Source organism: Aotus nancymaae, unplaced genomic scaffold, assembly GCF_030222135.1.
Source record: "Aotus nancymaae isolate 86718 unplaced genomic scaffold, 86718_ANA_hifiasm-v0.15.2.pri h1tg000081l, whole genome shotgun sequence".
Classification (NCBI taxonomy): domain Eukaryota; kingdom Metazoa; phylum Chordata; class Mammalia; order Primates; family Aotidae; genus Aotus; species Aotus nancymaae.
Window position 1 is genome coordinate 1,516,545 of NW_026988496.1, and position 20,853 is coordinate 1,537,397.

The following is a 20,853-nucleotide window of genomic DNA, read 5'->3' on the forward strand; positions in this document are numbered from 1 at the left end:
TCACAGTGTTGGGGCTGGGTCGAGCGATAGAATACACTGGGGTTTGGTGTATTCCTAGAGAAACAATATTGTCTATGCAAATGAGCTACACATATTGATAAGCCCTTATTGTTGTCACATGAGTCATAAGACCTTCCATAACTAGTTCATACTCATCTCAAGCTTGCAGACAGGGTTAGAGGTGGAGGGGAAGATTTTTTTTTTTTTTGAGACGGAATCTCCCTCTGTCACTAGGCTGGAGTGCAGTGGCACGATCCCAGCTAACTGCAGCCTCCACCTCCTGGGTTCAAATGATTCTCCTGCCTCATCCTCCCAAGTAGCTGGGATTACAGGCACCTGCCACCACGCCCGGCTAATTTTTGTATTTTTAGTAGAGATAGGGTTTCACCAATTGGCCAGGCAGGTCTCGAGTGCCTGACCTCAAGTGATTTGCCAACCTCAGCCTCCCAAGCTGCTAGAATTACAGGCAATTCTAGCAACCTCCGCCTCCTGGGTTCTAGCAACTCTCTTGCCTCAGCCTTCCAAGTAGCTGGGATTACAGGTGCCTGCCACCACGACTGGCTAATTTTTTGTATTTCAGTAGAGACAGGGTTTCACCGTGTTGTCCAGGGTGGTCTGGAACTCCTGATCTCAGGCAATCCGCCTGCCTTGGCCTCCCAAAGTGCTAGGATTACAGGCATGAGCCACTGCACCCGGCCTATTTTTCTCCTTTTTATCTTCATTTTTGCGTATGTTGATTACACAAGTGATGCCTACTCTTTTTTTTTTTGAGGCAGAGTCTCACTGTGTTGCCCAGGCTGGAATGCAGTGGTACAATCTCGGCTCACTGCAACCTCTGCCTCCTGGGTTCAAGTGATTCTTGTGCCTCAGCCTCCCCAGTCGCTGAGTCTACAGGCCCATGCCAGCATGCCTGCCTAATTTTTTGGATTTGTGGTAGAGACAAGGCTTCACCATGCTACCCAGGCTGGTCTCGAACTCCTAAACTCAGGCAATCTGCCTGCCTTGGCCTCCCAAAGTGCTAGGATTGCAGGCGTGAGCCACCTTGCCTGGCCATAATGCCTGTTCTTTACAGAAAAACTGGGAAGTACAAAGAAAATCACATGGACACAGAGGGGAAAAACACATGCTGGGGCCTATCGGAGGGCAGAGAGTGGGAGGAGGGAGAGGATCAGGAACAATAACTAATGGGTACTAGGTTTAATGTGCACAACAAACTCCGTAACACAAGTTTACCTATGTAACAAACCTGCATATGTATCTCTGAACTTAAAATAAAAGTTGAAAAATAAAGAACTTAAAATGGTTTATAATAAAATAAGAAATTGAAAATAAAAAAAGGAAAACAAACAGAGCATGGTGGCTCACACCTGTAATCCCAGCACTTTGGGAGGCTGAGGCAGGTGGATCACCTGAGGTCAGGAGTTTGAGATCAGCCTGGCCAACATGTGAAACCCTGTCTCTACTAAAAATACAAAAAATTAGCTGGGCATGGTGGCGCGCATCTGTAATTCTAGCTACTCTGGAGGCTGAGACAGGAGAATCTCTTGAACCCTGGAGGTGGAGGTTGCACTGAGATGAGATTGTGTTGCTGCACTCCAGCTTGGTGACAGAGTGAGACTCTGTCTCAAAAAAAAAAAAAAAAGAAAAAGAAAAAAGAAAACCATAAGGATGAAAATAAAAATAGTTGCTGGGTGCAGTGGCTCACTCCTATAATCCCTACCTTTTGGGAGGCTGAGGTAGGCGGATCACTTGAGGCCAGGAGTTTGAGACCAGCCTGGCCAACATGGTGAAACCCTGTTTCCACTAAAAATATAGAAATTAGCTGGGCATAGTGGTGCATGCATATAATCCCAGCTACTCCAGAGGCTGAGGCGCAAGAATCACTGGAACCCGGGAGGCGGAGGTTGCAGTGAGCCAAGATTGCGCCACTGCGCTCCAGCCCGAGAGACAGAGCGAAAAAACAACAAAAAACAAAAAACAACATTACTAACAGATGTGAAACCTTAAAGTCACTTTTCTTTTTTTTCTTTTTGAGATGGAGTCTCACGCTGTCGCCCGGGCTGGAGTGCAGTGGTGTGATCTTGGCTCACTGCAACCTCCACTGCCCAAGTTCAAGAGATTCTCCTGCCTCAGCCTCCTAAGTAGCTGGGATTACAGGCGCGCACCACCACACCCTGCTAATTTTTGTATTTTTAGTAGAGACGGGGTTTCACCATGTTGGCCAGGCTGGTCTTGAAGACCTGACCTCGTGATCCACCGCCCTCAGCCTCCCAAAGTGCTGGGATTACAGGCTTGAGCCACTGTGCCTGGCTTTTTTTTTTTTTTTTTTTTGAGACAGAGTCTCGCTCTATCGCCAGGTGCCAGGCTGGAGTGCAGTGGCACAATCTCGGCTCACTGCAACCTCTGCTTCCTGCGTTCAAGCAATTCTCCTGCCTCAGCCTCCCGAGTAGCTGGGACTACAGGCGTGCACCACCACACCCAGCTAATTTTTGTATTTTTAGTAGAGACGGGGTTTCACCATGTTGGCCAGGATGGTCTCGATCTCTTGACCTGGTGATCCGCCCGCCTCGGCCTCCCAAAGTGCTGGGATTACAGGCTTGAGGCACCGCGCCCAGCCTTCTTTTTTTTTTTAGACAGAGTCTCATTCTGTCTTCCAGGCTGGAGTGCAGTGGCATGATCACAGCTCACTACAGCCTCGACTTTCCTGGCTCCAGTGATCCTCCTATCTCAGCCTCCTGAGTACCTGAGCCTAGAGGCATGCACCACCATGCCCAGCTAACTTTTTAATTTTTTGTGGAGATAAGGTCTCACCTTGTTGCCCAGGCTGGTCTCAAATTCCTGGGCTCAAGCATTTCTTCCACTTTGGCCTCCCAAAATGTTGGTAATTACACGAGTGAGCCGCTGCTCCCAGCCCCTTAAATTCATTTTTCAATAAGAAATATATTCATATGCTTTTAAAATAAAATTGTCATCATATGAGATTTTTTTAAATTTGTTTGTTTGTTTGTTTTTGAGATGGAGTCTTGCTCTGTCCCAGGCTGGAGAGCAGTGGCAGCATCTCCACTCACTGCAACCTCTGCCTCCCGGGCTCAAGCGATTCTCCTACCTCAGCCACCCCGAGTAGCTGGGATTACAGGCACCTACCAACACACCTGGCTAATTTTTGTATTTTTAGTAGAGATGGGGTTTCACCATGTTGGCTAGACTGGTCTCGAACTCCTGACCTCAGGTGATCCACCTGCCTCAGCCTCCCAATCCTTTGATTTTTTTTTTTTTTTTTTTGAGATGAGGTTTTTCTATCTTGTCCAGGCTGGAGTGAAGTGGCTTTTCACAGGCACGAGCATAGCTCACTGCAGTCTTGAATTCCTGGGCTCAAGTGATCCTCCTGCCTCACCCTCACAAGTAGCTGAGACTACAGGGACTACAGTATTGCTGCCCCCAGCTCTCATTTGACTTTTGTTACAATTTTCTCTACTGATCTCTCTCTTATATCTGTGACTGCTTCATGCTTTCTTCTTACTGTGCCCCTTAAATGTTGATGTTACTCAGAGTTCCATCCTCTGTTCTTACTTTTCTCTTTCTTTTCTTTTCTTTTCTTTCTTTCTTTCTTTCTTTCTTTCTTTCTTTCTTTCTTTCTTTCTTTCTTTCTCTCTCTCTCTTTCTTTCTTTCTTTTTCTTTTTTTTCAGGATCTGGCTCTGTGGCCCAAGCTGGAGTGCAGCGGCACAATCTTGGCTCACTGCAACCTCCACCTCCCTGGTTCAAGCAATTCTCTTGCCTCAGCGTTCCCAGTAGGTGGGATTACAGGCATGTGCCAGCAAGCCTGGCTAATTTTTGTATTTTTAGTAGAGATGGGATTTCACCACGTTGGCCAGGTTGGTCTTGAACTCATGACCTCAAGTGATCCATCCGCCTTGGCCTCCCAAAGTACTGGGATTACAGGCATGAGCTCCTGCACCTGGCCTAGACAAAATTCTTTTTAAGGGCAGGGCACCATTCATCTCTGTATCAGCACTTATGTGCCTGGCACATAGTAGGTGTTTAGAATATGTTTGATGATAATTGAATGAATGAATGAAAGTGATCAACAGAGAAATGACTTGAGGCCTTCAAGCTGTCCTTCAGCTGTCAGCATGAGAATCCAGTTGTCTTTTTATCTTGGCCACATCCCAGGCAGCACTTCCAGAACTGGAATGATCTGCACAGCAGCCTTAGCTATTATAAAAGTTGTGTCCAGAATGGCCTGGAGAGACCATAAAGGTGTGTCACACATGCCAACCTACTTGACCTGCATCGCCCATCATGGTTACCCACTCTTCCAAGGTCAAGAATCCCTTTCCACGGAAAGATTAACTTCTGGATTGTGATAGCCTCTTTTTCCAAATGGTTCCAAAGAGCTTCTGCTTCTACTTCCTCACCTCTTCAGCACCAGTCACTGCTGTCTCCAGCTACTTGTAACCCACTGGCTCGCGGTGATGGACCTGCATTGACCTCAGCTGATTTTAAAGAATTCGTGGACAAGAACCTTATCTGAGCTGTCACCCTTCCTACCTCATCGCCCTCAAGCAAACTGTCAGGTTGAAAGTTACCAAGGCTGCTCTGAAGCAAATTGTTAGCAATTTGCCAACAAGGTTTCCCAGATTCTCTTCTCTCAACATATCACTCCATGTTCAGCAACAGGAGTGGGTACTGCAGAATTACTAATGAGACTTGGCACCACAATTTTAATTTCAATAACTGTTTGTTATGTTATGTTCCTGGTACCTCTTGTGTACCAGGAACTCTGTTAGGGGCTGTACAGGATGCAAAATGAATGAGATGAGTCTCACTGGTTGTTTAAATAAGTAACTCTACTACAAGGTAAGTGAAATCAGTGTTAAACAGAGGTATTAGCAATATGCTGTGGGAACACAGGTGAAAAGGGGAAAGGGGATGGGAAGGCACGTTTACTAAAGACCTATGACAGCAAGTCCTGTCACACATGTTTTCACAGAGATTAATTCTGACTAGGGGAATCTGAAAAGATTTCATGCAGTAGGACACTTGAGTTGAGCCTTGGAAGGTGAGTAGTAGGCATTGGATCAGGAGAAAATCAAAGGAAGAACGCTTGAAGTTGGGAGGACAGTGTGTAAAAAGGCACAGGGCATGAAAGTGCATAAGCTGTTCAAGGAACACAGAGTATTGGGTATGGCTGAGCCATAGGGTATAAAAGGGTAGTGTGGGTAATGAGGCATGGGAAGGTGGGCTGGCACCAGATTTTGGAGGCGTTTTAGTGCCTGGCTTGGAAATTTGAATTTTATTTTGTAGGCAGTGAGGAACCACTAAAAGCTTTTCAGTGAGAATGACAAGGTGGAAATAATGCTTTAGGGTGATTAACTTGGCAGGATGCACTGGGGACTGGGTAGACTAGAGCCTGCAAAGGGAGGTAGGATGCTGTGTCAACAATCCAGGCGTGAGATGACGAAGGTTTAATCTAGGGAGGTGGCAACAGTGGTGAAAAGGAAGTGACAAATCTAATAAGATTGCAAGAGGCAATGTGGTGTGGTACAAAGTACATTGGACAGGATTTCTGATCTCCCTGGGTTCTAGTCTTTTTGTTTGTTTGTTTGTTTGGAAAGAGTCTCTCTCTCTCTCTTTTTTTTTTTAAGACCGGGTTTCACCATGCTGGTCAGGCTGGTCTTGAACTCCCGACCTCAGGTGATCTGCCCGCCTTGGCCTCCAAAGTGCTTATTACAGGCGTGAGCCACCACACCTGGCTGAGAAAGAGTCTCTCTCTGTCACCCAGGCTGGGGTGTAGTGGTGCAATCTCAGTTTACTGCAACCTCCGCCTCCCAGGTTCAAGCAATTCTCCTGCCTCAGCCTCCTGAGTAGCTGGGATTACAGGCACACACCACCATGCCCAGCTCATTTTTATATTTTTAGTAGAGATGAGGTTTCACCATTTTGGCTAGGATGATGTTGATATATCCTGACCTCGTGATCCACCGGCCTCGGCCTCCCAAAGTGCTGGGATTACAGGTGTGAGTCATCGTGCTGGGCCCTTAGTCTTTTTTTTTTGAGACGGAGTCTCAGTCTGTTGCCCACGCTGGAGTGCAGTGACTAAATCTCAGCTCACTGCAAACTCTGTCTCCCAGGTTGAACTGATTCTCCTGCCTCAGCCTCCTGAGAAGCTGGGATTAAAGCTGCATGCCACCACACCCAGCTAATTTTTGTAATTTTAGTGGAGCTGGGGTTTCACCATGTTGGCCAGGCTGGTCTCAAACTCCTGACCTCAGGTGATCCACCTGCCTCGGCCTCCCAAAGTGCTGGGATTACAGACATGAGCCACCGCACCTGGCCCCTGGGTTCTAGTCTTGACTTCCATTCACAGGCTGTGTTGCCTTGTCTCCCACAGACTCAATTTTTTCTTTTGAAAAGGGCGAAGCTGGCCTGTAATCCCAGCACTTTGGGAGGCCGAGGCGGGTGGATCACCTGAGGTCAGGAGTTCAAGACCAGCCTGACCAACATGGAGAAACCTCGTGTCTACTAGAAATACAAAAATTAGGTAGGTGTAGTGGCACGCAACTATAATCCCAGCTACTCTGGAGGCTGAGGCAGGAGAATCGCTTGCACCTGGGAGGCAGAAGTTGCGGTGAGCTGAGATGATGCCATTGTACTCCAGCCTGGGCAACAAGAGCAAAACTCCGTCCCCCGCCCCCCCCGCCAAAAAAAAAGAAAAGAAAAAAAGAAAAAGGCGAAGCTGGGAGAAGTAGGTACCTTTAAGGTTTCCTACAACTGGAACGTGCTTAATCACTGTACTGCATGGGCCTTTAGTAGGACTAACTGACCAGACTTGGTCAAGGATTAACTAACTAGGGGAATGGAGTTGATGTTAATAGGATAGTGGAGTCAAAATCGGAAGCTAGTTGTATGGGGAAAGATGATGTGCAGACATGCTGGGTGTGAGGTGTTAGCGGAACATCTAGCTGACTGTACGAAGGGTGGGACAGCAGCTCTGAAGAGAGGCAAGGGTGGGAGAGATTTCGATTTGGCAACCAAAAGCCTGAAAGCAACACTAGAAGCTGTGCAGACAGATGAGTTTATCGAAAGAGGAAATGAGTATATGAGAGCAAAGAGCGAAGAACCATGGGAAGTGAGAAACGCTGGTGGGGGGAAGACAAGGAAGGAGCAACTGACTGTGAGCCTTCAACAAGCTACGTCCATTTTCTGGCTCTTTAGTCTCCTCATTTGTAAAATGAGGGGGCTGGAGTAAGTAAGCTCTATAAGGCTCTCAGCTGTGACATCTGTGCGTAATCACAGAAGATCGAAGTGTACAGAACACCATGGAAACTGAAGAGAGATTTTGAAAGGAGGCTTTAAGAGGTCACTCGCATCCAATGCTGTAGAGGTGTCAGAGACCAAGGACTTAAATGAAGCCACTGATTAGCAATTTAAAGATTCTCTCCAAGGTAAGTACCCCTCCCTCTCAAGCCACTAATTTTCTATAACCTTTCTCCTACCATCTCTAAATCTGAACATTCTGTAAAATTCCGTTCTCTGGCCAGGCGTGGTGACTCACGCCTGTAATCCCAGCACTCTGGGAGGCCGAGGTGGGCGGATGACCTGAGATCGGGAGTTCGACACCATCCTGACCAACATGGAGAAACCCCGTCTCTACTAAAAATACAAAATTATCCAGGTGTGGCGCATGCCTGCAATCCCAGCTACTCGGGAGGCTGAGGCAGGAGAATCGCTTGAATCCAGGAGGCAGAGGTTGCGGTGAGCCAATATCGAACCATAACACTCCAGCCTGGGCAACAAGAGCAAAACTCTGTCTCAAAAAAAAAAAAAAAAAATTCCATTCTCTGCCCCCCACAGAGGCGTAGCCACTCTCCCATAGCAACGGTTATCTCTACAAGGTGGGTCAGAAATCTCTGGTTCATATCTTTCTTTTGCACCTCAGTCGCATTTCCAACTATCTATTGGACATTTCCATCAGTCACTGAAATTTAGCTTGCAGTAAAATTAATAACACTAATGATAACAGCTAACAGTGCTTAACTTTGTTTTGGGTCCTGTACTAAGCATATTACACATGTTATCTCCTTTACATCCTGTAATAATCCTACAAGGCAGGTATTTTATTATCCCCACTTTGTAGATGAGGAAGCTGAGGGTCAGAGATTTTTTTCTTTTTTTGAAACAGAGTCTTGTTCTATTGCCCAGGCTGGAATGCAGTGGCGTGAGCTTGACTCACTGCAACCTCTGCCTCCTAGACTCAAGTGATCCACTCATTTTAGCTTTCCGAATAGCTGGGACTACAAATCCGTGCCGCCATGCATGGCTAGTTTTTGTATTGTTTGTAGAGACAGGGTTTCGCCATGTTGCCTGTGGCTGGTCTTGAACTTCTGGGCTTAAGTGATCCACCTGCCTTAGCCTCCCAGAATGCTGGGATTATAGGCATGAGCCACAGCCCTGGCCCACAGATGTTAAATAACGTCTAAGGTCACATAACTGGGATGTTGTGTAGTCAAGATTCTTCCTGATTCCACAGCCTGAGAGCTTAATGATTTCACTATGATCGATCTAAAATCAAGTCATTATCTTTATTTCCTAAATCAGATCACCTGCCTTGCTTCTCGATTTCTACTTCTACTTCACTCTCCCCCAGCATCTTGTCACTGGCTTAGAACAGGTCCTCATCCCTCCCGCTCAGACAATTATGAAAGTGTCTCAAAGGGTCTCCCCACTTGCAGTTTTATCCTTCCAATTCTGGACATGTGACCAATCCGGCTTAAAAAAATTCTCTGAAGGCTCTCATTATCTACATTACAGAATAAAGTCCCAACTCCTGACCATGGCTAAAGGAGTCGCTTCACAGTCTAGCCCCCAGCAGCCTGCAGTTTAGCTGCACTGACCTGTTAGTCATCCCCAAGCATGGTGTGGACATTTACATCTGAATGCCTTTGCTCCTGTGTCCCTCTACCTGGAATGCCCTCCCCACTCTTCACTGGGATAACTTCTACTCATCTTTCAAATCCCAGCTCTAATGTCATCTCCTGTGAAGACTTCTGATTCCCAACTCCTTCTTCTGATAGAAATTATGTTCCCTCCTTGTGCTGCTGGATGTCTTTTACTACACTGTGACACCTTGCGGATGATCACATCTTGTTCTTTCTTTTCCTTTTTTCTTTCTTTTTCTCTTTCTTTTTTTTTTTTTTTAGACAGAGAATTAGATATGACTAAACAGTTTTAAGGAGCTAAGGTTGACTTTATGGACCAAATGCTTACAAAGCCCTCATGAGTAAACTGGCTTAGTACCTGACTTACAGGGATCCCAGACTTATTCTTGTTTACAAAACAAGCCTGGTCTCATTTAGATTCAGTGTTATTGGCCAGGCACGGTGGCTCATGCGTGTAATCCCAGCACTTTGGGAGGCCGAGGTCGAGATGGGGGGATCACTTCCCCAGGTAAGTCACAAGGTTACTTCCTGGCAGAAACCTTAGGATATTTATGGGACCTTGAGAAGAGATAAATTCACTCAAATTTATAGATACTGCAGGTGAAATCTGGTCGCGAGTTGTTGACTTGGCTTCCTAGCCTCCAGAAGGCTTTTAAAAATCTAATATGACATTCCAGGCCAGGCACCATGGCTCATGCCTATGATCTCAGCATGGTGGGAGGCCAAGGTAAGTGGATTGCTTGAGCCCAGAAGTTTGAGACCAGCCTGGGCAACATGACAAAACTCCATCTCTACTAAAAATATAAAAAGTTAGCCAGGCATGGTGGCAAGCCCTTGTAGTCCCAGCTACTAGGGAGGCTGAGGTGGGAGGATCACCTGAGTCTGGGAGATCGAAGCTGCAGTAAGCTGAGATCGTACCACTGCACTGTAGTGAGGGCGACAGAACGACATCCCATCTCAAAAAAGAAGAAAACAGGCCGGGTGCAGTGGCTCACACCTGTAATCCCAGCACTTTGGGAGGCCAAGGTGGGTGGATCACGAGGTTCAGGAGATCGAGACCATCTTGGCTGACATGGTGAAACCCCGTCTCTACTAAAAATACAAAAATTAGCTGAGCATAGTGGCATGTGCCTGTAGTCCCAGCTACTCAAGAGGCTGAGGCAAGAGAATTCTTGAACCCAAGAGATGGAGACTGCAGTGAGCCGAGATTGTACCACTGCACTCCAGCACTCCAGCCTGGCCACAGAGCGAGACTCTGTCTCAAAAAAGAAAAAAAGAAAAAGAAAAAAAAAGAAAAAAGAAAAAAAAAAACAAGACCAGGCACTGTGGCTCACGCCTGTAACCCAGCACTTTGGGAGGCCAAGGTGGGTGGATCACTTGAGGTCAGAAGTTCGAGACCAGCCTGACCAACATGGTGAAACCCTGTTTCTACTAAAAATACAAACTTAGCCAGGCTTGGTGGCACATGCCTGTAATCCCAGCTACGTGGGAGGCGGAGGCAGGAGAATAGCTTGATCTTGGGAGGGGGAGGTTGTAGTGAGCCTAGATCACGACACTGCACTCCAGCCTGGGCAACAAGAGCAAACCTCCATCTCAAAACAAAACAAAACAAAACAAAACAAACTAATATGAGACTCCTTATTAAAAGTTCCAGCAAAGTGGCTGGGCATGGTGGCTCACACCTGTAATCCCAGCGCTTTGAGAGGCTGAGGCAGGTGAATCACCTCAGGTCAGGAGTTTGAGACAAGTCTGGCCAATGTGGCGAAACCCCGTCTCTACTAATAATACAAAAATTAGCTGGGTATGGTGGTAGGCACTTGTAATCCCAGCTACTCGGGAGGTTGAGGCAGGAGAATCACTTGAACCCGGGAGGTGGAGGTTGCTGGGAGGTGAGATCTTGCCATTGTACTCCACCCAGGACGACAAGAGTGAAACTCCGTCACTAAAAAAATTCCAGCAAAGCAAACTGAAAAAGGCCTATGTGGCCACGTACCATTCTTGCTGCCCTTTTTTTTTGTGAGATGGAGTCTCACTCTGTTGCCCAGGCCAGAATGCAGTGGCGCAATCTCTGCTCACTGCAACCTTTGCCTCCCGGGTTCAAGCAATTCTTCCTGCCTCAGCCTCCCAAGTAGCTGGGATTACAGGCGCCCACCACCACTCATGGCTAATTTTTTTTTTTGAGACGGAGTCTAGCTCTGTTTCCAGGATGGAGTGCAGTGGCGTGATCTTGGCTCACTGCAACCTCCACCTCCTGTGTTCAAGCGATTCTCCTACCTCAGCCTCCTGAGTAGCTAGGCCTACAGGCACATGTCAACATGCCCAGCTGATTTTTGTATTTTTAGTAGAGACGGGGTTTCACCATGTTAGCCAGGATGGTCTCGATCTCCTGACCTGGTGATCCGCCGGCCTTGGCCTCCCAAAGTGCTGGGATTACAGGCGTGAGCCACCTCGAACTGGTCTTTTTTTTTTTTTTTGAGATGGAGTCTCACTCTGTCACTCAGGCTGTAGTGCAGTGGCGTGATCTCAGCTCACTACAACCTCTGCCTGCTGAGTTCAAGCAATTCTCCTGCCTCAGCCTCCTGACTAGCTGGGACTATAGGAGTGCGCCAGTACACCCAGCTAATTTTTGTACTGTTAGTAGAGACAGGGTTTCACAATATTGGCCAGGATGGTCTCGATCTCTTGACCTTGTGATCCGCCGGCCTTGGCCTCCCAAAGTGCTGGGATTACAGGTGTGAGCCACCTCGCTTGTCTCAAAATCTTTAGGTGAATTCATTAATATAAAATTCATACAGAAATGAGCCAGGCGTGGTGGCAGTCACCTGTAATTCCAGCTATTCAGGAGACTGAGGCAGGCAGGATTGCTTGAACCCAGGAGTCGGAGGTTACAGTGAGCAGAGATGGCACCACTGCACTCCAGCCTGGGCAACGGAGGGAGACTCTGTCTCAAAGAAAAAGATTTTGAGAAAGAGAGAAAAAAATATTTACACAGTCCATGTTCTTCCACCGGCTCCTTCAGTATTTTCAATCAATACATGTTTCCTATAGTGAGATACTATAGAAAATGTGGATCTGCTCTTTTCTCTTAATTGATCTCCAGCCCCATGGGAATCTAATGACACCAAGTGGGATTTGAATTTGCAGATATTTCAACAACATGGCTTTTAACTGCATCAGGGGTTCAACTCAAGAAACAGAAATCTGTCTCAAGATGATTGTGTTGAATTTCTTGAGAGAAAAAAATGTTGGTCTCTAGTGTGACATATTCCTCCTGGATTATTTTTTTAGGATGAGTTTGATTATTGTTGCTTCAGAAGAAGCAAAATTACGAAAACAGGGAAGGAGTTGATTTAAAGGCAATTTAAAGAAAAATGTTAAGTAAATAATAGTACAAGTAATCACGCAAATAGAGCAAAAATTGTGAGTGTGATACTTGAATAACTTAAGTTTGGGAGATAGTGCCGGAATATTCAGTTGAGAACTAAGCCTAATGGTGTCCTGGGAGAGTCTAGCAAGACACGCTTGCATTTAATTGTGAAAAAGATTAAATTACCAATCCAGCTGGTATGCAGGGGACAGATTCATCGTCCCGACCTGCTGGACTCTAAGGCAAGGCTGAGGGGAGCATATCCTAAGGGTATAGGTGCATGGGCAGGCTCATCAGGAATAGCTGGGGCAGGGCAAGGATGAGGGCAAAGGCAGAGCAGCCCCAAACTTGCTAGCTGTGTTTCCAGTGGTCTTCTAAACATTTCTTGAATGTTCCTCAGGCACCTCTACTGGTGTGCTGAACTCAGCTTGTACTGGCAGCCAATTGTTAATTTTTTATTTTTATTTTTGGTGACGGAGTCTTGAGCTCTGCGGCCCAGGCTGGAGTGCAGTGGTGTGATCTCGGCTCACTGGAACTTCTGCCTCCCAGGTTCAAGCAATTCTCCTGCCTCAGCCTCCTGAGTAGCCGGGATTACAGGCATGTGCCACCACGCCCGGCTAATTTTTTTTTTTTTTTTTTTTTTTTTTTTTTGGACGGAGTCATGCTCTGTCGCCCAGGCTGGAGTGCAGTGGTATGATCTCGGCTCACTGGAACCTCTGACTCCCGGGTTCAAGCGATTCTCCCACCCCAGCCTCCTGAGTAGCTGGGATTACACGTGGCTGCCATCATGCCTGGCTAATTTTTGTATTTTTAGTAGAGACGGGGTTTTACCATGTTGGTCAGGCTGGTCTCAAACTCCTGACCTCAGGTGATCCACCTGCCTCGGCCTCCCAAAGTGCTGGGATTACAGGTGTGAGCCATTGTGCCCTGCCAATTTTTGTATTTTTAGTAGAGATAGGATTTCGCCATGTTGGCCAGGCTGGTCTCGAACCCCTGACCTCAGGTGATCCACCCACCCCCGCCTCCCAAAATGCTGGGATTATTATCATCAGCAACCGAGCCTAGCCTGTTAATTTTTTTAATGGAAAGGGAGATTGTTTGTACTCAAGACTATTGCAAGGCCAGGAGTGGTGGCTCACATCTGTAATCACAGCACTTTTGCAGGCTGCAGTGGGAGAACTGCTTGAGGCCAGGAGTTCGAGACCATCCTGGACAACACAGCAAGTCCTCATCTCTACAATTTTTTTTAATTAAGAAAAATAAATAAAAATTAAAAAATAAAAAATTAGCCTGGTGTTGTGGTCCTAGCTACTTGGGAGGCTGGGGCAGGAGGATCATTTGGGCCCAGCCAGGAGTTCAAGGTTCCAGTGAGCTATGATCACATCACTGCACTCCAGCTTGGTGACAGAGTGAGACCCTGTCTCTAAAAAAGAAAGAAAGAAAGAAAGAAAAAGAAAAGACTATTCTATTGCAATAGGGGAGAAAGATGGAGTTCAATTCCAAATACAACACAAATACAGCAAGGACACATGGGGATTTATTTATATAAATAAATAAGGAGTGAGGAGTCAGTGGATGGACAATTACTAAGAGGAGACATTAAGTATAGAGAGATTCTTTCTAAACTGACTTAACAGTCTTGCTAAAGGCAGGCCAAGGATTTAGACATTAAAAGTAGGGGAATGGCTGGGTGTGGTGGCTCACAACTGTAATCCTAGAACTTTGGGAGGCTGAGGCAGATGGATCACGAGGTCAGGAGTTCGAGACCAGCGTGGCCAACATGGTAAAACCCCATCTCTACTAAAAATACAAAAATAGTAGCCAAGCATGGTGGCAGGCGCCTGTAATCCCAGCTACTTGGGAGGCTGAGGCAGGAGAATTGCTTGAACCCAGGAGGCGGAGGCCGTAGTGAGCCGAGCCTGGGGGATAGAGCGAGACTGTCTCCACAAATGTAAAATAAAATAAAATAAAATTAAAATTAAAATTAAAGTGGCCAGACGTGGTGGGTCACGTCTGTATTCCCAGAAATTTGGGAGGTAGAGGCGGGTGGATTACTGGAGATCAGGAGTTCAAAACTAAGCTCCCAACATGGAGAAACCCTGTCTCTACTAAAAATACAAAAATTAGCTGGGCATGATGGTGCACGCCTGTAATCCCAGCTACTCAGGAGGCTGAGGCAGGAGAATCGCTTGAACCCAGGAGGTGGAGCTTTCGGTGAGCCAAGAGAGCGCCACTGCACTCCAGCCTGGGTGACAGTGTGAGACTCTGTCTCAGAAAAAAAAAAGGGGGGGAATGAAGAAGTTGATCAGATATCAATGGTAGGGGGATGACTTAGCAGGATTCCCTGCTAAGACTCAACTGGGCAGGACAAAGACAGGACAAAGGCCAAGGTAGAAGTCTAGTCAAAAAGAGAGCCCAGAGGAGCCTAAATAAAGTTTGATCAATGAGAGACCGAACTTTATTTTGGTCAGTCCCTACTCTTGTTCAAGGCAGGGAGAGATATTCATCTTTCCTCTGAACAATTGAAGTCATTTCTCATTCAGTAGCCTTTTGTTCATTAAGGACCAGCCATGTGTTGACACTTGGTAGTAGAGGATGTTTGCGATCAGGTATTTAATGAGGGGGATTTCTGTGAAAACAAAAGAAAAAAAAAAAGACTGTTGGTTGCAGCAGACTATAAACTCGTGAGTCCAGAGGGCAACCAGTTGGGAAGATTTCTGTACACTGGGGTTGAAGCATCTTTAAAGGGTAGAGTGAGGACAGCAGTGGCAAGCCAAGGGATTTTCTGGTTTGCAGTTTGCATGGTTATTTCCTGAAGCAAAGCATGGAAAGAGGATGGAAGTTCTGTTGAACTTCCTGAGTGGTGCACACAGTAGCAGGCATGAAGGTTTTTCATGCATGATCGGCTTTGGTGATGACTCCTTTGAAGGTTTATGTCAAGGTGTCTTACTTTAGCTTGCAGGGCTTTTTATATTTTTTTGAGGTGGAGTCTTGCACTGTTTCCCGGGCTACAGTGCAATGGTGTGATCTCGGCTCACTGCAACCTCCGCCTCCTGGGTTCAAGCGATTCTCCTGCCTCAGCCTCCTGAGTAGCTGGGATTACAAGCGCCTGCCACCAAGCCTGGCTATTTTTTTTGTATTTTTAGCAGAGACAGGGTTTCACCATGTTGGCCAGGCTGGTCTTGAACTCCTGGCCTTGGGTAATCTACCCGCCTTGGTCTTCCCAAATGCTGGGATTACAGGCGTGAGCCATCACACCCAGCCATAGCTTACAAGGCTTCTTTAGATCCTTCGGAGAAGGTCAGCTACAAGACAAGCTAGAGTCCCAGTAAGGATCTAGGCAGTCAGGTTTTAGTTCTCAGTGTCACCAAGTCAGGAGGGTGGGAAAAGAATTGGAAAGGTGAATTTAGAGAGTTGTAGCTAGATACTGAAGGAGACTAGAATTGAGAATTTGTTGAGGACTGACGAAATGTGCAAGACAGCAGAATCTAGTGCAATTTACAGGTAGATAACAAAGTAGAATGTAAAATGTAGTTTGCCAAGTGGTGAAAACTACCTCAAAGACAGTGAACTAGAATCTAATAACCCACAAGGGTGTGCTAAAGTTTTCTATTGAAAAATAAAATTTCTAAGGGCGGGCGCGGTGGCTCACGCCTGTAATCCCAGCACTTTGAGAGGCCGAGGCGGGTGGATCACGAGGTCAAGAGATCGAGACCATCCTGGTCAACATGGTGAAATGCTATCTCTACTAAAAATACAAAAAATTAGCTGGGCATGGTGGCACGTGCCTTTAATCCCAGCTACTCGGGAGGCTGAGGCAGGAGAATTGCCTGAACCCAGGAGGTGGAGGTTGCAGTGAGCCGAGATCGCGCCATTGCATTCCAGCCTGGGTAACATGAGCGAAACTCCGTCTCAAAAAAAAAGAAAAGAAAAATAAAATTTCTTTCTACAGTCACCCCAGTTTTTGATCAATGACAACCAAAACCGGTGTGCAGATGGGTGGATTAAAAACAAACAAAAGCCAGGCACGGTGGTTCAAGCCTATAATCTCAGCCCTTTGGGAGGCCGAGGCAAGTAGATCACAAGATCAGGAGTTTGAGACCAGCCTGACCAGCATGGTGAAACCCTGTCTCTACTAAAAATACAAAAATTAGCTGGGCATGGTGGCGAGCACCTGTAATCCCAGCTACTTAAGAGGCTGAGGCAGGAGAATTACTTGAACCTGGGAGGCAGAAGTTGCAGTGAGCTGAGATCTCACCACTGCATTCCAGCCTGGGCAACAGAGCCAGACTCCATCTCAAAAACAATTAAGGCCCAGTACTTTGGGAGGCCGAGGCGGGGGGATCACCTGAGGTCAGCAATTCGAGAACAGCCTGGCCAACATGGTGAAACCTCATCTGTACTAAAAATACAAAAATTAGCCGGGCATGGTGGTGTGCGCGTGTAATCTCAGCTACTCTGGAGGCTGAGGCAGGAGAATCGCTTGAACTCAGGAGGCAGAGGTTGCAGTGAGCCGAGATCGCACCACTGCACTCCAGCCTGGGTGACGGAGCGACACTCTGTCTCAATTAAAAGCAAAAACAAAAAGGAACAAACAGAAATGATAACCAAAGTAAGGTTATTCTTTTTTTTTTTTTTTTTTTTAAGATGGAGTGTCGCTCTTGTTGCCCAGGCTAGAGTGCAATGGCGAGATCTCGGCTCACTACCACCTCTATCTCCTGGGTTCAAGTGATTCTTCTTCCTCAGCCTACTGAGTAGCTGGGATTACAGGCATGCGCTACCACGCCTGGCTAATTTGGTATTTTTAGTAGAGACAGGGTTTCTCCATGTTGGTCAGGCTGGTCTCAAATTCCCCATCTCAGGTGATTGGCCAGCCTTGGCTTCCCAAAGTGCTGGGATTACAGGCATGAGCCACCGTGCCTGGCCAGTAAAGTTATTCTTGTTTACAAAACAAGTCTGGTTTCACTGATTTGGTGTTATTGGATGGGCATGATGGCTCTTGCGTGTAATCCCAGCAGTTTGGTAGGCCGAGGCCAGGTGGATCACTTGAGGTCAGGAGTTCAAGACCAGCCCAGCCAACACTGTGAACCCCATCTCTACTAAAATACACAAAAGTTAGCTGGGTGTGGTAGTGCATGCCTGTAATCCCAGCTACTCCAGAGGCTGAGGAAGGAGAATTGTTTGAACCTGGGAAGCAGAGGTGGCAATGAGCCGCAATTGCGCCACTGTACTGCAGCCTGGGTGACAGAGTGAGATCCTGTCAAAGAAAAAAAAAAACTTGGTGTTATTGTTTACATAATAGCAGTAAGAATGGTACGTGGCCACATAGGCCCTTTATAGTTTGCTTTGCTGGAATTTTTAATAAGGAAACTCATTAGCTTTTCCTTTTCTTTTCTTTTTATTTGAGATAGGGTCTCGCTCTATTGCCCTGGCTGCAGTGTAGTGGTGCAATCGCAGCTCACCGCAGCCTCGACCTCCTGAACTCAGGTGATCCTCCCACCTCAGCTTCCCTAGTAGCTGGGACTACAGGTGCATGCCACCACGCCTGGCTAATTTTTTTTTTTTGAAATGGAGTCTTGCTCCGCCTCCCAGGTTCAAGCAATTCTCTCGCTTCAGCCTCCCAAGTAGCTAGGACTACAGGCACGTGCCACCATGCCCGGCTGATTTTTGTATTTTTATTAGAGACAGGGTTTCACCATGTTGGCCAGCTTGGTCTCGATCTCTTGACCTCGTGATCTGCCCGCTTTGACCTCCCAAAGTGCTGGGATTACAGGCATGACCCATGCCTGGCTAATTGTTTATATTTTTAGTAGGATGGGGTTTTGTCATGTTGCCCAGGCTGGTCTCAAACACATGGGCTCAAACAATCCATTCACCTTGGCCTCCCACAGTGCTGAGATCATAGGCATGAGCCACGGTGCCCGGCCTGGAGTCTCATGTTAGATTATTATTATTTTTTTTGAGACGGAATCTTGCTCTGTCGTCAGCTGGAGTGCAGTGGTGCGATCTCGGCTCACTGCAATCTCCGTTTCCCGGGTTCAAGTGATTCCCCTGCCTCAGCCTCCTGAGTAGTGGGACTACAGGTGTGCGCCACCAAGCCCAGCTAATTTTTTTGTATTTTAGTAGAGATGGGGTTTCACTATGGCCTGGATGATCTCGATTTCCTGACCTCGTAATCCGCCTGCCTCGGCCTCCCAAAGTGCTCAGATTACAGGCGTAAGCCACCACGCCTGGCCTCATATTAGATTTTTAAAACCCTTCTGGAGGCTAGGAAGCCAAGCCAATAACTTGCGACCGGATTTTACCCGCAGTACCTATAAATTTGGGTGAATTCCTCTCTTCTCAAAGTCCCACAAATATCCTAAGGTTCCTGAGCCTGCCTTCCAGGAAGTGACGTTGTGACTTACCTGGGGAAGTGATCAGCTCCCCTCGGCCTCCCAAAGTGCTGGGTTTACAGGCATGAGCCACCCTGCCTGGCCAATAACACTGAATCTAAATGAGACCAGGCTTGTTTTGTAAACAAGAATAAGTCTGGGATCCCTGTAAGTCAGGTACTAAGCCAGTTTACTCATGAGGGCTTTGTAAGCATTTGGTCTATAATGTCAACTTTAGCTCCTTAAAGCTGTTTGGTCATATCTGATTCTATGCATACTATTCTTGAATATGACATTCCAGTCAGTCAAAGTCTTGGTTATAGAACCAATGTTTTCAATATGTCTTGTTAGAAGGAGGACAGATTCTTATTGAATTTATGCGAATAATTATATTGCCATGAAAATAAGAATACTCAATAAGAGTTCCCAAATTCCATAGGAATCAGTCAGCGAGAGAAGATAAATGTGTCGTTTCTGTTTATAAAAGCCGGGCACAGTGGCTCATGTCTGTAATCCCAGCACTTTGGGAGGCTGAGGTGAGCGGGTCACCTGAGGTCAGGAGTTCAAGACCAGTCTGGCCAACATAGCAAAACCCCATCTCTACTGAAAAATATAAAAGTTAGCCAGGCGTGGTGGCACCGCCTGTAATCCCAGCTACTCTGGAGGCTGAAGCAGGAGAATCACTTGAATCCAGGAGGCAGAGGTTTCAGTGAGCCAAGATCATGCCGCTGCACTCCAGCCTGTGTGAGACTCCGTCTCAAATATAAAAATAAAGTAAAATAAAAGTATAATCTACTAGTTTTATGAGTATAGTTAACTGAAAGGAGAAAAGGGCTTTCTTAAATCCAGCAGCAATATTCTAAATAAAAATTATAATAATCTTTCATCAGTTTATTTGGTCCTATGTAGTTAATTCTTATTCTGTTTGATATTGGGTTAGCAGTTTTGTGATCCCGTCGGCTTCTCTACTGGAGTTCTGGGAATCTCGATTTATTCCAGTGGTACAGTCTCAAAGTCATTTAAGCAATGCCATCAGAAGCCTGTGCTCTCAAAGTACCTGGTATAGTCCTTTCCATGAGTCTCTGAGACCAACTGTTAAAATTTCAGGAATTTTGTGAGTGATTGATGTCATATTAGGTGTGGCTTGAAATTGACCATAGTGGGTGTATTTACCACAGGAATTCGTTCATCAAGCCTTTTCCCACCATCTAGAGCCAGTAGTTAAACGTCTACCAGCACACCACTGGGTACCTCCAACTCAACATATGCTAAACTGAATCACTTATCTCCCTCCATAAAACCTGTTCCCCATCCTAGATTCTCAGTCCCTATGTAAATGATGTCACCACAGACCCAGTTTCTCAAGCAAGAAATTTTTTGAGTTGTTTATGACTCCTTTCTTCCCCTCACCGACCACATCAATCACTGAGTCTTGTCAATTCTCCTTTAGAAATATTTTCCCGAACTAATCCTCTCTGTTATTATCTTAGTTCAAGCTCCTAAAAATTTTTTTGCCTGCACAATTGCAAGAACCTCTTGAGTGATCTGCCTGCGTCCAGTGTATCTGGGTACTGTCCCATGTGGTCTTTCTAAAACACCCCAGTGCAATCCAGGCACTTGCTGACATAAAGACCACAGTTGGCTCTCCGTTACCTATGGGAGAGTATCCATGATCTTCAGCGGCTCTCAGAAAAGCTTTTGTCATCTGGCCTTAGGTCTTCTTCAGATCTATGTTCCCCACCCCTTCCTAACATATACCCAATTGTCCTGTATGAATTGCTTACTGTCTCTGTCTCTGCTAAAAATACAAAAATTAGCCGGGCATAGTGGCTCATGCCTGTAATCCCAGCTACCTGGGAGGCTGAGGCAGGAGAATCGCTTGAACCTGGGAGGTAAAGGTTGCAGTGAGCCGAGATTGTGCCACTGCACTCCAGCCTGGGCAACAGAGCGAGACTCCATTAAAAAAAAAAAAAATTCTTTGTGAACTGTTTCAGGAAAAGTTAGTATTCCCCACCCCCATCCCCACAAAGTCTGTCTGTGTCTCTAATATAAAACTTATCACACAGTATTGGAGATACCTGTAAAACAGGTCTGGCTCCCCTACCAGACTGTGTGTTACCTCAGAGCCTAGTATAGTACTTGGAACATGGCAAGAGCTCAAAAAATGCTGTT

At 46.4% G+C, this 20,853-nt stretch overlaps 1 long non-coding RNA gene across 1 annotated transcript in view; it reads left to right on the forward strand.

The window, feature by feature from the left end:
• The first annotated feature begins 7,152 nt into the window (after positions 1 to 7,152).
• The window catches only part of LOC105732808 (uncharacterized), a 36,446-nt gene continuing 22,745 nt past the window's right edge, over positions 7,153 to 20,853 (forward strand). The window contains exon 1 of the long non-coding RNA XR_010339681.1: positions 7,153 to 7,446. This is a non-coding gene — a long non-coding RNA (uncharacterized LOC105732808). The remainder of the gene's footprint in view (positions 7,447 to 20,853) is intronic.